Genomic DNA, 15,202 nt, shown 5'->3' with positions numbered 1-15,202 from the left:
TTGCCTTTTGGAAGAGCCTCTTCATGAAAAAAATATGTACATGGTTCCTAAGACTCAAGAGACCCAGTGTTAAAGGCATCAGACTAGAAAATGGAAAACTGTGTGTTCTAATCCTGCCTTGGGCATGAACTCTACTGGGTGATGTTTGGCCTGTTAGTTTCTCTCAGCTCTAGGATGGATGCAATGGCAAACCACTTCTGACAATGCTGCCATGAAAACTGCAAGGACTTGTCCAGGCAATCACCAGGATCACTACTGACTTGAGGGCACATGCTAAGAGTCAACACCAGCTTTGTGGTATTTGATCAATCAACCAATCATTTCTTCAGATTTGATGGGATTATGTATAGAAACCGGTGGGGACAGGGTTGATTAAGCATGACCCTGAATTTGTTCACAAGATCCTAGCAAATCCTTTCATTCTTTATTTGCCACAACACATCCTTCGAGAAATAAAAGGACCACGTGGCTATGATATTCCTCTAAGGAATCACAGCGGGTATAGATTTCTGTGCCATAATGAATAAAGGATGATTCCAAAGTTATTGTAATATGTATTTTGTTACAATTAATAAAGCAGTTGCTAACATTAGGTTTCTTGCTGAAAACCATAATTTTTCATTTTGGTCATTTATCAGCAGTTCTTCACAGTAATTAACAGAGGATTTTAAAGCTCCTCACATCCCTGTCATAGAAAATAATTAACTTATCTAAAACTAAGTTTACATAAAGATTAAAGAAGTGGGGTGTGTGTGTGTGTGTGTGTGTGTGTGTGTGTGTTCTTCCTAGGACTATGAGAGTTGACTGGCCCATAGTTCTTCAGATGGTTTCTATGGACCAGTACTTACAATCTGATGGGTTTTTTAGGCTAGTGCTTTTAATCAGTACTCCAGAGAACAATATCAAACTTCAGTTTAAAATAACAATAGTAAAAAATCTGTCTGTTAGACCTAATTTAATAACCTTTTGATACTCTGTGTTACTTGCTCCCCAAGCAAATCTTGTTCTTTGTACTAGTACAGCATCTGTAGAGAGGCAAAGAGTGAAAATTTACTGCCCTCAGATGTCCAGGTTGGAAAATGTGTTAGATTAGAAGAGAAGGTTCTTTTTTTAATCATTCAAGGCAAAAAGGAAATAAAAGAAAAGAAATCCCCTTGAAAACTGTTTCCTTCTATTCATTGTCATAGTTGGTATGATTTCCTTTTATTCGAGATATGTAAAGCTTAGAAATGTAATTTCAGAATTGGAGAGATAATTTTAAAATACAAGCATGAAATAGTTGTACTCTCATTAGAGAGCTGAATAGAAAAATGACAAGCTTTTCTAACTGGATATTACACTTAACAGAGGGGATGAATGCTCCCAGAGGGAATTATTGAGAAAAAATGATAGGGAAAAATGAGATTTGGAAGAAATCTAAAAAAAATAATAATTCACTTTCAACTAAGCATTCAGAATATGAAATATTGGCCTAAACTACTGACCTGCAGTTATCGTGAACTAATCAGAAGTTAATCTTGGAAATATGCATTCTTTCTCCACAATTTTTTTCACTCCTAGGTGAAACTGAGCAATTCTTCTGGGCATTTATAATCAAGGCTAACAATTAAGCGAAATGTAGTTTAATTTGCCATTTACAGGCCATTTCATATTACCATTTCAAATCTAGCTTTAACTTAAATCTAGAGCCTGGTTAACATCAATGTTTTAAAAACTCCAATGTTCTTTAGGTTGTCAAAATGAATGGGGAAAGTATACTATTCAGAAAATATTTTAGATGGTAAGAAAAAATAAAATGACAAAAAAAAATTTTAAATGGGGTTTAATACATTCATTCTGCCTTGATACAAATCCTTCTTCAAAAATAACTTCTGGTATCTCAGAAGGAAAAAAAAATAAGCGCCTATAAAATCCTGGAAAAGAGAGGTAGAGAAATTCAACTCTTCTGTTACTATCCTATTGTCTTCCTTAAATTGAGGAGGAGCATTTACATTTTTAGATCTGATTTATCACACTTATTTCTTTTGAGATTAATAGAAAACACTTGAGCTATGATGATCACTAGTTTTCTAAATTTCTTTGTTTCCACATCCTGGACATAATCTATTTCAGCTTCTCCCCTCAGGATGCCACTATAGAGCGTTGCATACCAAATGAATAAGACATAAATATAGTTTCCCTCCCCCCATGCCATCACTTTGCTGAACACTTAATTCCCATATCACTGTCTCATTTCTCATCTTCTCATCTTTCCTACTATTTTCTCCTATTGGTTTCTTATGATTTATCAATTGTTGTTTGTAACTTATGATCAATGGTTGTAACTATGATTATGACCTATGATCTATTACTTGCTGTTTATATGTACACTGTCAGTTTATGTACCAGAGACAAATTTCTGGTGTGCCTGATCACACTTGATCGTTAAAGAATTCATTCTATTCTATTCTATTCTATTCTATTCTATTCTATTCTATTCTATTCTATTCTATTCTATTCTATTCTATTCTATTCTATTCTATTCTATTCCATTCCATTCCATTCCATTCCATTCCATTCCATAGTTGAGTTCCATTCCTGGTAACTTTGTAGATACAACCAACAAGTTTTCTTGGCAGAAATGATTTGTCTTTTTCTAGAATATTTTTGACTTAGTTTTGTATATAAACTTATAATTTTCTGGTGGTCTCCTCCTATCTATGAAACTTTTACAAGATAGCTTGCAATTACTGTTCCTTCTTCTTATGATTTCAATAGAAACCATTGTGTAAGGAACACCTCATATCATTCTGGATACTTTGGGTCATGTAGTATTGATTTTAACTTAGTTTTAAAAAGTAGAATTTTTGTATTTTACATTTTGGTCATGATTAGCTGATAAAGGGATATAAAATAAGGAATATTTATTCATGAAAGCAATGGTTTTGATTAGTAGTAAATTCAAATGATTTTAATCATTAATCATATCATCTCAGACTTCAACTCAACCCCGACAAGACTGAGTGGCTGTGCATACCGGCATCCCGGGATATTCAGAATATTCCATCTCTTTCCATGGGGGGTGAACTATTACCCCCCGTAGATAGGGCTCGCAACTTGGGAGTCCTCCTAGATTAACGGCTTACTTTGGAAGACCACATGGTGGCCGTGACTAGGGGGGCCTTCGTCCAGGTTCACCTGGTCCGCCAGTTGCGGCCCTATCTAGACCGGGATGCCCTATGTACGGTCACTCATGCACTCGTGACCTCTCGCCTGGACTACTGCAACGCTCTCTACATGGGGCTGCCCTTGAGGACCACCCGGAGGCTCCAACTGGTACAGAATGCAGCCGCGAGAGTTGTGTTGGGAGTCTCCCAATACTCCCATGTTACACCTCTGCTCCGTGAGCTGCATTGGTTGCCAGTTGTCTTCCGGGTGAGATTCAAGGTACTGGTAATGGTGTTTAAGGCCCTACATGGCATGGGTCCGGAGTACCTTAGGCAGCACCTGCTGCCGGCATCAACTTCCCTCTGCCCTGTGCGCTCCCACAGAGAGGGCCTCCTCAGGGTGCCACCGATCAGAGAATGTTGGTTGGTGGCCCCCAGAGGGAGGTCCTTCTCTGTGGGCGCCCTGGAACTACGGAATCGGTTGCCGGTTGAGCTCCGGATGGCGCCCGACCTTCGCTCCTTCCATCGTGAGCTGAAGACACATTTATTTGAACAAGCCGGCTTGGCCTGACGGGGGATGGGTTGGGTTTTTTATTGTCATTTTTAATATATGTATTTACTGTTTTTAGCTTGGGCATATGTTTAATTTTTTTTTAACTTTTGTATTTTTGTATTTTTTATATGTCTGCCCTGTTCACCGCCCTGAGTCCTTCGGGAGAAGGACGGTATATAAATAAAATTATTATTATTATTATTATTATTATTATTATTATTATTATTATTATTATTATTATTATTATTATTATTATTATTATTATCTCCTACTTGGACTTAATTGGGGCCTGACCCTGTTCTTATGGTGTTATCTGGGATGAATTTGAAAGGGTGACTCCTGAAGAAGTGGACAGAAGCTGCTATACTACATATTTATTAGACTCAGATTCCTCTAATATAGGGGTAAAATAGAACTCCGGTTGAGTATATATTGTGGTGTTGGATACTTGAGGGAGTAGGTAATATCTCCAGATTTGAAGAAGGTGGTAATATGTTCCCTTTCTCAAGAAGCTGTCCTTGGACCAGACAATTTTAGATAATTATCATCCTTTCACCAACTTTTTTGGGGGAAGGTTGTTTAGAAGGCAGCTGGACTGCAGTTGATCAGAATCCTGAAGAAGGTGGTACTCAGGTTGGGATTTAATACTGAGAGAGCCTTGAGAGAGCCATGCTTGTAAATGACCTGGGGAAGAGTTGGGGTGGAAGTGAAGCCTCCATCCTTGTGCTCCTTGAACTCTTGGAAACTTCAACACCATTGTTCATGGCATCATTCTGGATCAGCTCTGAAGAATGGGAATGGGGGTACCATTTATGGTGCTTTCTTTTTCCTTACAAGTTATGCTCCCTGCAGGTTAGTTGTAGTACCTAATCAATGAGGAAGGGGGAACCAGCTATACAGAGGGAACTCATGAAAAACAAAGGGGAGCTGTCCCATGAAGAGTTGTTTCATTCTTTATTTGTCAGATACGTTTCTCTTTAATCTAAGTTTGCCATACTTCCAGGTGCTTCATTAAATGCACCTTTATTTTTTAAGTGGGAACAGAAAATCAGGGCTGTCTGCAGCTCCCTATTGATTGTACTATTGGTGCTCTCACACACAATGTAATCATTGTTCATTTATTTGTTTTCCTGGAGCTGAAATGATGGTCAAGGTTATGGAGATGATTCAAACACCTGGTAATCTCAGTATCCTTTAAATAAATTATGACCAGTTTGATATTTCCCTCTCCTTTTTGTAATTGCTCAGCAAGAGATATAAAATATTTATGGGTTCACAGAGTAAACCATTTTGGAAGTTCCATGCACACATAGTTACAAGATCTCGCCTTCCCCCCTCTCCTTCCCCCTCTCCCCCTCCTTTCCTCCTTTCTCTCTCTCTCAATTTCTCTCCTTCCATCTCTCTCTTTCTCTGTTTCTCTCTGTCTCTATCAATCTCTTTCTCTCTCTTAATCTCTCTCTCTTAATCTCTCTCTCTCTCTCTTAATCTCTCTCTCTTTCTCTTTCCTTTTTGCAGAGCTCAGGGACTCTCACACATTGTTTTGATCTTCTGGGCAAATGGGAAAAGACAGCATAAATTAAAATGATTTTGTTGCTTAAGTCAGCAGAGGATGGTGGCTTAGCAGGATGTACAGAAATTCCTACACCGCCTTCAGGTCTGTCAGCTAAAATTAATGACTTATTCTAAAATGACAAAGGACTGTTGTGAGTTGCTCCCGGACAGACGTTCTTCTACGGTGTTGCTCAGGGGATTCTTTGTGCAGTGTATACTTCATTAACTACTATCTAAACTAATCTCAAAAGCCAAGGAAAAGCCAATGGACAAATTGTCTAGCACTAAATTTTTAAAGGAAAGACTAGCTAGGGTGTTTTTAAAAAGGAAATAAAAATTTGCAGTTATGTAACAAATGTTGCCCTCCAAACCTCACTGTCTTCATGAATCAAAGTAATTACGATGTATTCTCCACCAGATGAAATTTATTTAATTCATCCTGTTCCCCTAGCAATATCTAATACCTCTAGAAAGTAAAACTTAATTAGCTTTTAAGTGGGAAAAATGTCTACTTAAAAACAGAAGTCAAAACTTTCTCGTCTTGTCCCTGTCAAACTAAAAAAAGAATCTACAAAGTGCAGAACGCTTGCTTCAAGTCTAAGAACTCCTTTGCATTCTAGAGGTGACATTGTTCACACTTTCAAGAAAGTTCATGTCACTGTTGCAACCTCTCCTGGCACATTTAGTATTGATAGAGTTTCCTTCCCTTGCTTAGGTGTGCATATACTCTTCTAGATATTGCATGTGTAAGAAGATTCCATAAACAAACACAAAAGGAAAATTGTAGTTTTGAGTTAAGTACCTATGGCTTCTATAAAAGCAGCTTTGAAGGGTGCTTCTCTTGAAGCTTTGTTGAAGAAAATCACCACTGAAGCTGTAGCTGTAGCCAGTTCTAATAAGCAACTGTAAATGTGGGTCCAAAATTATTGTAGGGTTGCAATATTTGTTAAAGCTGAAAAACTTGGTACTTGCAATTGGTTTAAACAAGAATTAAGAGGGTATAGCTATATTCCTTATATTATTTTCCATTGTCCCATATCTGTCTAAAAGAGAAACTATTAAGAAATATATTGTTAGAAATGTAAATCCAATGCACTGATTTTTTAGTATGTTATGAACTACTGACCACAAGGACCAGTAGGATATAGTAGATACACAGTTAACTTTTATACTGTTCCCCTTTTGTCTATCACTCTGCTACCATCTTCTAATACAATGCTAATCTGAGATCTCATTTTTCCCTGTCTTTCCAGGAACTCATGCTGAGAGTCCATGACGTTCCTCCTGGTTAGGATGTGGTTAGCTGGATGGTATTTTTTTCCTAATGATATACTAGTCAATCCATGACTCTTTGACTCACCAGGGGTCATAGTTTCAGAGATAGTTCCTTATCTAAACAGAGAAACAAAATGACCATGGGCCAGCAAAAAAGAAGTGGGTGTGATTTACTGCTGGCTTCCCCATTGATCTTTATTGTGGGAAATTGGCAGGAAGCATTCCTTTTTCTACCTAAAGTATAGGCTAGTGCAGTTTCCTCTTCTTTCTCAACTATCAGCAAAGTCCTGGTGAAGTCGTCGTCTTCTCCTCCTCCTCCTCCTCCTCCTCCTCCTCCTCCTCCTCCTCCTCCTCCTCCTCCGGAGTTACCTTTTATCCCACAACTTGCTTTCCAAACATCCAAGTCTTCCCAATTCCCAGAAAATTATTTCTATGGCCGTAATCAATACTATTTCATGTGTCCTCCCAAAACCATTGTCAATTTCCCACTCTCTATTCCTGGCAAAGTGTGCCAGACATACCTTCACTGTAAAGTCTTTCAAAGTGTTTTCCTTCTACGAGGAATTCTATGAAGACCAATGAACCAATGACACTAGTTTCTGAAAGTCTATTTTATGAAGCTGATAGGTTTACCACTGAAAAGGAGAATGTCACAGTTCAGTTCAGACTAGTCCTTTGTTCTTCTTTGGACTTCTCTGGCGTTATTACACTGAATTCTGGATCACATCAGAATCTTTTCACACAATTAAATTGTCACATAGAACGCCATCCATAAACTGTTTTTCCACGATCTTGCAAAAAGATCATTACTAAGAGGAAAAGTTTCCAGGTACACAAAACAATTCAGCTCCAGGTATTCAGTTGTAATATCTATTTGATATTTCTAACCCACCTAAAGTTAGAAAAAAGGGGAGACAATTTGCTCAAGACAGACAAAAAAAGAGCGAGCACCTATATAGGTAGGTACTTCAGAATTATGGTAAGAACGTGACCTCTTGTGTTCAATGTAGAAATTGCACTTTATCTCCTATTATTGCTTTGTTTACAAATTTAAGCAAGCCATAAAAGGGAATATTTGTAGGAGGGTGACTATACCGGTCAGGTTATTTGAATTCTATTTTCAAGAGCAATGTATTCTTTTTCAAGGGCAATATACTCTTTCTTCTGTTTTGTTTTGTTTTGTTGGGGCTATACTGGACTCAAGCAACATAAATATCTCCCTCCCTAATATTCCCCTATGTGATTTTTAATTTCAAGCTCACTTTACCATTTTTCTTTGTACATGATTTTTAAAAATTCAGTGTTTAAAAAAATTATACTGTAGTTACTACTTTTCTGTATTTAGTTTAGCTGGTTTCCGTTGAATTTTAACTGATTTCCAGTGAATATATGTTTGGAGCACAAAGTGGATATCATCCACACATCTTAAAGTTGCTAAGATTTATAAAAGCTACTCTATTAGTACATGTATATGTACACAGAACAGTTGATTTATGGTAAAATCATTCTATAAATCTTTGTGCAATCACTCTGGGGTCAGAATAATCCAATACTGTATCTCATGTGTGATGATGTGTGTATGCAATGGAAACAGGGCCAAAAGTAAAAATCCTGATCCACACAAGTCATTACCAGTACTTACGATCACAACTGAGCCCAAAATTTCTGTTAAGTGAAATAGTTGTTAAGTGAATTTTGCCCTACGTTACGACCTTTCTTGCCAGTTGTTAAGTGAATCACTGCAGTTGTTAAGTTAGTGACATGATTGTTAAGGGCAACTGGCTTTTCCGTTGATGTTGCTCATCAGAAAATCAGTTGCCAAGCATCTGAATTTTGATCAGGTGAGCATGGGGATGCTGCAACGGTCATAGCTGTGAAAAATGGTCATAAGTCATTTTTTTTCAGTGCCGCTGTAACTCCAAACAGTCACTAAATGAACTGTTGTAAGTCAAGGACTATCTGTAATCAGGCAAGTTGGTAAAATATGGGCAGATGGCTGACCTCAAAAAGTAATTAAACTGAACTGATTGAGACATATATGAATAATTAGGGATAGTGGGAAATGTTTTATCAGTGAAATTCATTGTAAAGAATTCTAGTGGTTACCCAAAAAATTGATAAAGATATGCAAAAATTACTATTGCAAAATTTTCTATACATATTCTTAAAGCTTCATAATAAAAAGTGGAGAAACCTAATTTGTCAATGATAACATTTGTTGAGTTAAAATTACCAAAAGTACAGTTTTTTATATACAGGTCAGAAGTAAATCCCAGAATTCCCCAGGCACTACTGTAGATAAATAGATATAATATGCAGCTATAAAGACAATGGAGGAAGAAATACTTTTATTTTTTTTCTCCATTCACTATTTCAACATCAGAAATGAGGAAGTGATAAGCCACCTGGAAAAGCCAAGGGAAATCATCAAAACAATTAAAAAACGAAAGGTAGAATATTTCAGACATGTGATGTGACACCCAGAAAAATACGACATACTCCATTTAATCCTCAAGGGAAAGATTGAAGGCAAACAAGCTCCAGGCAGAAGAACATCATGACTTCAAAATCTAAGGGACTGGTTTGGACAAAACTCAGCATTTTTTCTCGTGGCTGCTGATAAAAACAGGATCACCAACGTCCAATAATGGATATGGCACAAGAAGAAGAAGATTCAGTATTTCCTGTCATTCTCTGATTGCCAGCCCTGAGATAGGTTGAACAGTCCATCCACTGGCACCATAAACAGAACACTTTTTCTATACTTTGAGAATTGTGTCCTGTGAAATTATTAACCTTTGGATTCGCCATTCAGGATGTTTCCATGTGAATTCTTGAATGAATATGGAGTTGGAGAATAGCCTAGAGGGGCCTTCCAAATTCTGTGTCTCCATGATTCTGAAGATGCTTTCTTTCTCCTTTGACTTCTCTGAAGTCAGATCTTGTTTAATGCTAGGTCGAAAAGGCATTCAAGATCAGATCTTTCCTTCATCCCAAGAGAGAATGCAATTATACCATAGAGTTAAAATAACGCAGCTCTAAATCAATAAAATCAGGAGTGGAGAAAAGATGCTTTTCATTTCTTGTTCATACCTTTTGGAATGTCCTTTCTTAAAAGTTCATTATTGCTTCCTCTCTGTCTGAACCTTGTTTCAGTGTGTTTTTTGCTGAATTGTCTAATTTTGTTTTATCTGCTGCTTTATCTAACTATTAATATGTTTTATAAATATTTGGACTATATGTGAGTTCATCTTGATTGACCCAAATTTTGAATTTAATTAATTTTGTTAGCCCTTTCAAAGTTCAAAGTTTGTAAACCTTATCAGCCTGGAACAACCACTAAAGATCACAGCATACAGTATACGAAATAATGAGACAGGGCTCAGACTTCCAAAAAGTTGTATTTTTCTGCTATTAGTTCCATCCTCATCAAACTCCAGCTGATTCTTTGCAAATTCAAGACATTATAAACGTTGGAATTTATTAGAAAAAGGTAAAATGAGGTTGGGAAGGAGGTAAGGAAGAAGGACCATTGAATTCAAATGATAGAAAGCATTCCAGTTCCTCTCTGCCATTTTTATGAACTATGGGCAGCAAAGCAATTTCTAGAAATCATGTTAATATAATTTATTAAAAACAAGGAATTACTGCAAAAAATTATATGATGTAAATTTAACTAGAAGGCTTCAAAATTATATGATTCCAACCTCCACTAGGCGGCTTCAAAATTATTAAGGGGAACCTGTATTTAAGTACATGAAAAGATTGTATCATAAATTGTTTTAAATTTGCATGGATTAAATCATACATTCAAAAAAAGAATATACAATCAACTCTGAAAATTAATTACATTGAAATAAAGAAGTAACAAATTCTATTCTCCTAAACTTCATTATGAAATGGAGTAAGTTAAAGTAACTGTATAGGGTAGATTAAAATGAAGACATTAAAAAAATCCATTAATTTTAACATTTAGATGGAGATACAGTAATAGTTTTATATGAAGCAATTTTATGAAAAAAAATACACTAATGGCCCATAATATACTAGTTTTGTTGGAAATGTCACAGAATCACAGGAAATTTCCTTGACAAGCATGACATTGGGAATGGGAGGATTAATGATACCGTGAAGCTTATTAGTATATGTATATTAGTATATTAGTATATGATTAACTCTTAGTTCATTAAACTTAAATAAGAGACACTGTCAAATTTTTGTGAAATAATTTAATACAAATAATAATGGGGCTGATCTTGAAAACACTAACCAGGTCTGGATAATAATTAGTATTCCAGTGGGTGAGCATCAGCTAGAAATTCCACACTGTGTAATGGTATGTGGGAATGACTTGGAAAACAGGAGAGCACCAGACTGCACAACCAGTGTGTAAGGAGGAAGGGGGAGGAGAGAAGGCATGGGAAATGTTTTAAAAGGAACCCTTGCTAGATTTCCCGAGAGTAAAAAGAAAGAAGGGGAGAAATACTTTCAGACTTGCAAGAGTCTATTAATGTAACCTTGCAATAAATATAGCGCTTGCAGTACTTCACTTCTTGTCTAGACTACCTTGCAAGATGAAAAGGCTGTAAGTTACACTGGGAGAAAAAGAAGAAAAGGACAATTACTTTCATATTCATGTGTGTCTGTGTGTGCACAAAGAGTATATATAATCTTATAACTTGCCCAAGGTTCTATTGCGATCTAGTTTGGCATATAAAAATGCAACCAATCAAGAACACGGATGCGTGCAATGCAGTCACCAGCAGCTGAGCTTCATGCAAGGAACGCTTGCAGCAGAAAAGCTAGTATCCTTTTGGGAAACATTACATTAGGAAAAGAGACAGGCTGCAGGTGGAAGGTTTGATGTGTTTGTCCTAATTATCTCAACTGTTTTCCATCTGCATGTTTTTTGATGCCTCTGGGATAATCATGGTTCCTGGCAGTGCTATTTCCTTATTATCATCTTTCAAAGGAATCTCTAGCTGTTGAGGAGTTTCCTTGCCTAGAGTGGGAACTGCTAACAGTGCCAGAAACTGGTTTCATGGTAAAGACAACTGTCTTAAAATGGCATCTGGAATAATGTCTTTAAAGCTTGTTTTATTGTTTCTTTAGGAAATGTTAATCTCTGAATGTTTGAAAGCTCTCATTATTTTGAAAATCCATACACCATTGGTTTCCCACTGTTGTTTATTCATTGGATTTATTGCCATCTTTCTTTTTTCATAGGAGGGTCAGGCAACCTTACCATTCCAGAAGAAAGTCCAAAGGTTTTCTCATACATAAAAAAGGTTCTTATTATGTGATCTATTTTACAGTTTAATTGCTCTTGTATTTCAAAAGAACACTGGCCTTATACTGTATAATTTGGCCTGCCTATTGTTTATCTATGTAAAAACAACCAAGAAAGACCAAGGCTATAGATCTAACAAAAATTACAAAAAGGATTTGTAGAAGGTCATCTGGTTGCATCAAGACAGGAGGATACAACATAAACTCACATTTCTAATCCAGATTTGGTCATGTAATTTAATCCAAAATGGGCAGACTAGTTTCAGAATTGCATGGGACCATGAATGCCCATCTCCCTACCCCACCCTAGTGAGTGGAATTGCTAATCAGAACCATTTGAGAATTCCACTAATGTCTTCCTCACTTCCAAACAACAATGACATAACATTTTTAAGCAGATCAATTACCAGTGATTTGTAAAATACTGAAAATGCCAAAAAAAAAAATGTGTGTGTGTACCTTTGTGTAGTCACCAACACTTATTTTTCTGTTTGTATTTTGCCCAAACTATATACAATAATTCATCAGATTTTGAATAATCATCAACGTCTATAGCCACTATCAAATTACAGATGAAGGGCAAATTGGATTTAATAATCTCACAATTGCTTTTTAAAGGATATTTACACAATGCCATTTGTCTATCCATTACAAAATGATGGGCCACGCATAAATGAAATATCCAATACACATATACTAGTTTAGAGAAGCCATTTTTTTAAAAAGAAATTGCACTTTTCACTGTTCCTAAATTTGAGATAGGCAGTAACCATTATATTGACTAATAAATTGTATAAATCAATTCATGTTTGTGATTCTCTACAAGGTGAAATAATAACTTGGGCACTATCACCTATCCTGTTTATTGCACTTTAAATTTTAAAATGATGCTCATTAACATACTTTTTTTAAAACCAATTTCACTTAATTTTATTAAAAAACAAACAGTGGCATTAATTTTTTTGCCTATAATGTAATCAACATCTCATTAGTCTATTCTATTGGTAAAATAAAACATTGTTTTTATTTGGCTTATATTGGTGTACTTTGATGCTTTCATTTGACCTCATTTTCAAAGTTTATATGCCAGAGCACAATTAAGACAATGCATGGAAAAGGGGACAGGCTTTAATCACATGCTTTGATAACCATTATGCCTTTTTAAAATCCCTTCTTGCCTTATGCAGATTCTCTTAGGACCTTGGTGGCGAACCTATGGCACCTGTGCCACAGGTAGCACGCAGAGCCCTTTCTGTGGGCACGCACACCATCACCCCTGTCCTAGGCCTTTAGCTGGGTTTTATAAAACCTTTTCGCTGTAGGCGTCCACCACCATGTGTAAAAAAAATGGTTCAAACAATCAATCAATCAATTTCAACTTCTTGTGGGGGGAAAAAAGATCTCGCAAAGTTGGAATTGATTGATTGAACTTTTTAGTCCCACCCAGTCTGCCGTTAGCACCTCAGCCATGCCCACCCAATGGGCCACGCGCACCCAACTGGCCACACTCACCCAATAGGCCATGCCCACCCAGCACCCGATGATACATGTGGGTTTTGGGTTGCAGTTTGGGCACTCGGTCTCTAAAAGGTTCGCCATCACTGTCTTAGGATATGGAAGAATAGGACAGCTCCACTGTTGCCTGAAAAGGTATAATCACTCTTTCAAATGTATGGTTATAATTGGCTTGTGTTAATACTTCATGAAAGCTTAATCATGTCAAACATTTGACAGCCATCTCTCAAATTTGGTGGTATTTATTATAAAAACAATGGAAAGGGTAAAGGGAATACAGGGAACTGGAAATTACAACACATTAGAAACGTTACGGCTTCATTAGCTATTTTAAAGGAAAATTTGTGTATTTTCTCAATTCTTTGGTAAAGCTATTGATAAACCATGAGATTAACAAGGCATATCATTGGGTTATTGCTACTGTCCACTAATGGTACTTCTGGACAAGTAGTCTAACCAAATCCAAGCTTTAATTATCACCATTTGGTATTTGTTTTCTACTTAGTTGTCGTATTCCTTACACAACCCTGCTAGTCACATAACCTCTTCCAAGAAAACCAACAATGTCTTTCTTTACAAAAGGAAAAGAGAAAATGCTTTGAGATTCTAAGGGTGACCCTTGGTTGACATAAAATACTGGAGGCTAAAGATGTTTGCCACTTAAACTGGTTCTAGGTTAGAGATATATATATTAATTCTCAATGTAAATGTTAAGTCCTTTGTAATTTACTTTTGTTTGTAAAACCTGGCTTGTATAGCTTATTCTGATGTAACCTTACTAGCACAGAGAAATCAATAGAATACAGGTAGCCCTCGAGTTATGACCACAATTGAGCCCAAAATTTCTCTTGCTACGTGAGACATTTCTTAAGTGAGTTTTGCCCCATTTTATAATTTTCTTGCCACAGTTGTTAAGTGAATCACTGCAGTTGTTAAGTTAGTAACATGGTTGTTAAGTGAATCTGGCTTCTCCATTGACTTTGCTTGTCATAAGGTCACAAAGGGTGATCACATGACTCTGGGACACTGCAACCGTCATAAACATGAGTCAATTGCCAAGCATCTGAATTTTCATCACCTGACCATAGGGATGCTTGCAACAGTCATAAGTCTTTTTTTCAGTGACATAGTAACTTCAAACAGTCACTAAATGAACTGTTGTAAATTAAGGACTACATGTACTTCCAAGTAGGTGTTGATCATCATATACAAAAATGCACTTGATACATATTCAGATAAATGAATGAAAGTTAATATTAGGTTACGGTTAATTGCAGCCAAAGGCTTGAACAGATATAAAAAGAGTATAGTCTATAGCACAAGTTTAGCTAAAACTTTTAGGACAATCTGTACGACATTAGCATTATTTAATACATTCATTATTTTAAAAAGGCATTTTAAAGCAGTATTTTTTAAGACACCTAGAAGTCCATAACTGGAAACCAAGTAGATACAGTTCCACTGTTTCAGATTTTTTTTTTAATCCAGTGCAGTCTTGGCATTTCTTTTCATTTTGCCTAAATTAAAAAGAACAGATAGATTAAAGAAGTGCAGTAATGCCATCTGATTCAAAGTAGTATTCCTTTCAGGTGCTGTTTAAAGCCGATAGTTGTTCAAACCCTAAGTCAAGTCTCAAATATCCCACATCCCATTTCAGCAGCCACCAGCATTTTTTTGATGTATGCAGAGCTACGAAAAACAGAACACTTGCTCACCTGCACAGTTGTCTTGATAGAAACCACAATGGCATCAGGACAGCTGTGATGTCATTTCCCCTCTTTGCTTGCCTGGGCAACACTCATGCACAGCTGCACATTAAAGCAGTATTTGATATGCCTCTCACAGGCTAATCAAAAGTCCTTCACTTGGTGAT

At 36.5% G+C, this 15,202-nt stretch overlaps 1 protein-coding gene across 3 annotated transcripts in view; it reads right to left on the bottom strand.

Moving 5' to 3' along the window:
* Positions 1–12,374: 12,374 nt before the first annotated feature.
* EMB (embigin) overlaps positions 12,375–15,202 on the bottom strand; it is a 38,292-nt gene continuing 35,464 nt past the window's right edge. For all 3 annotated transcript variants that reach the window (XM_083352092.1, XM_083352091.1, XM_083352090.1), the window contains exon 10: positions 12,375–14,846. The gene's annotated coding sequence lies outside the window, so the exon portion shown is untranslated. The remainder of the gene's footprint in view (positions 14,847–15,202) is intronic.

The sequence above is a fragment of the Vipera ursinii genome (assembly GCF_947247035.1).
Source record: "Vipera ursinii genome assembly, chromosome: 2".
NCBI classification, from domain to species: Eukaryota; Metazoa; Chordata; class Lepidosauria; order Squamata; family Viperidae; genus Vipera; species Vipera ursinii.
Note: the sequence above shows the minus strand (reverse complement) of the source record. Positions and strands in the feature narration are given on the sequence as shown.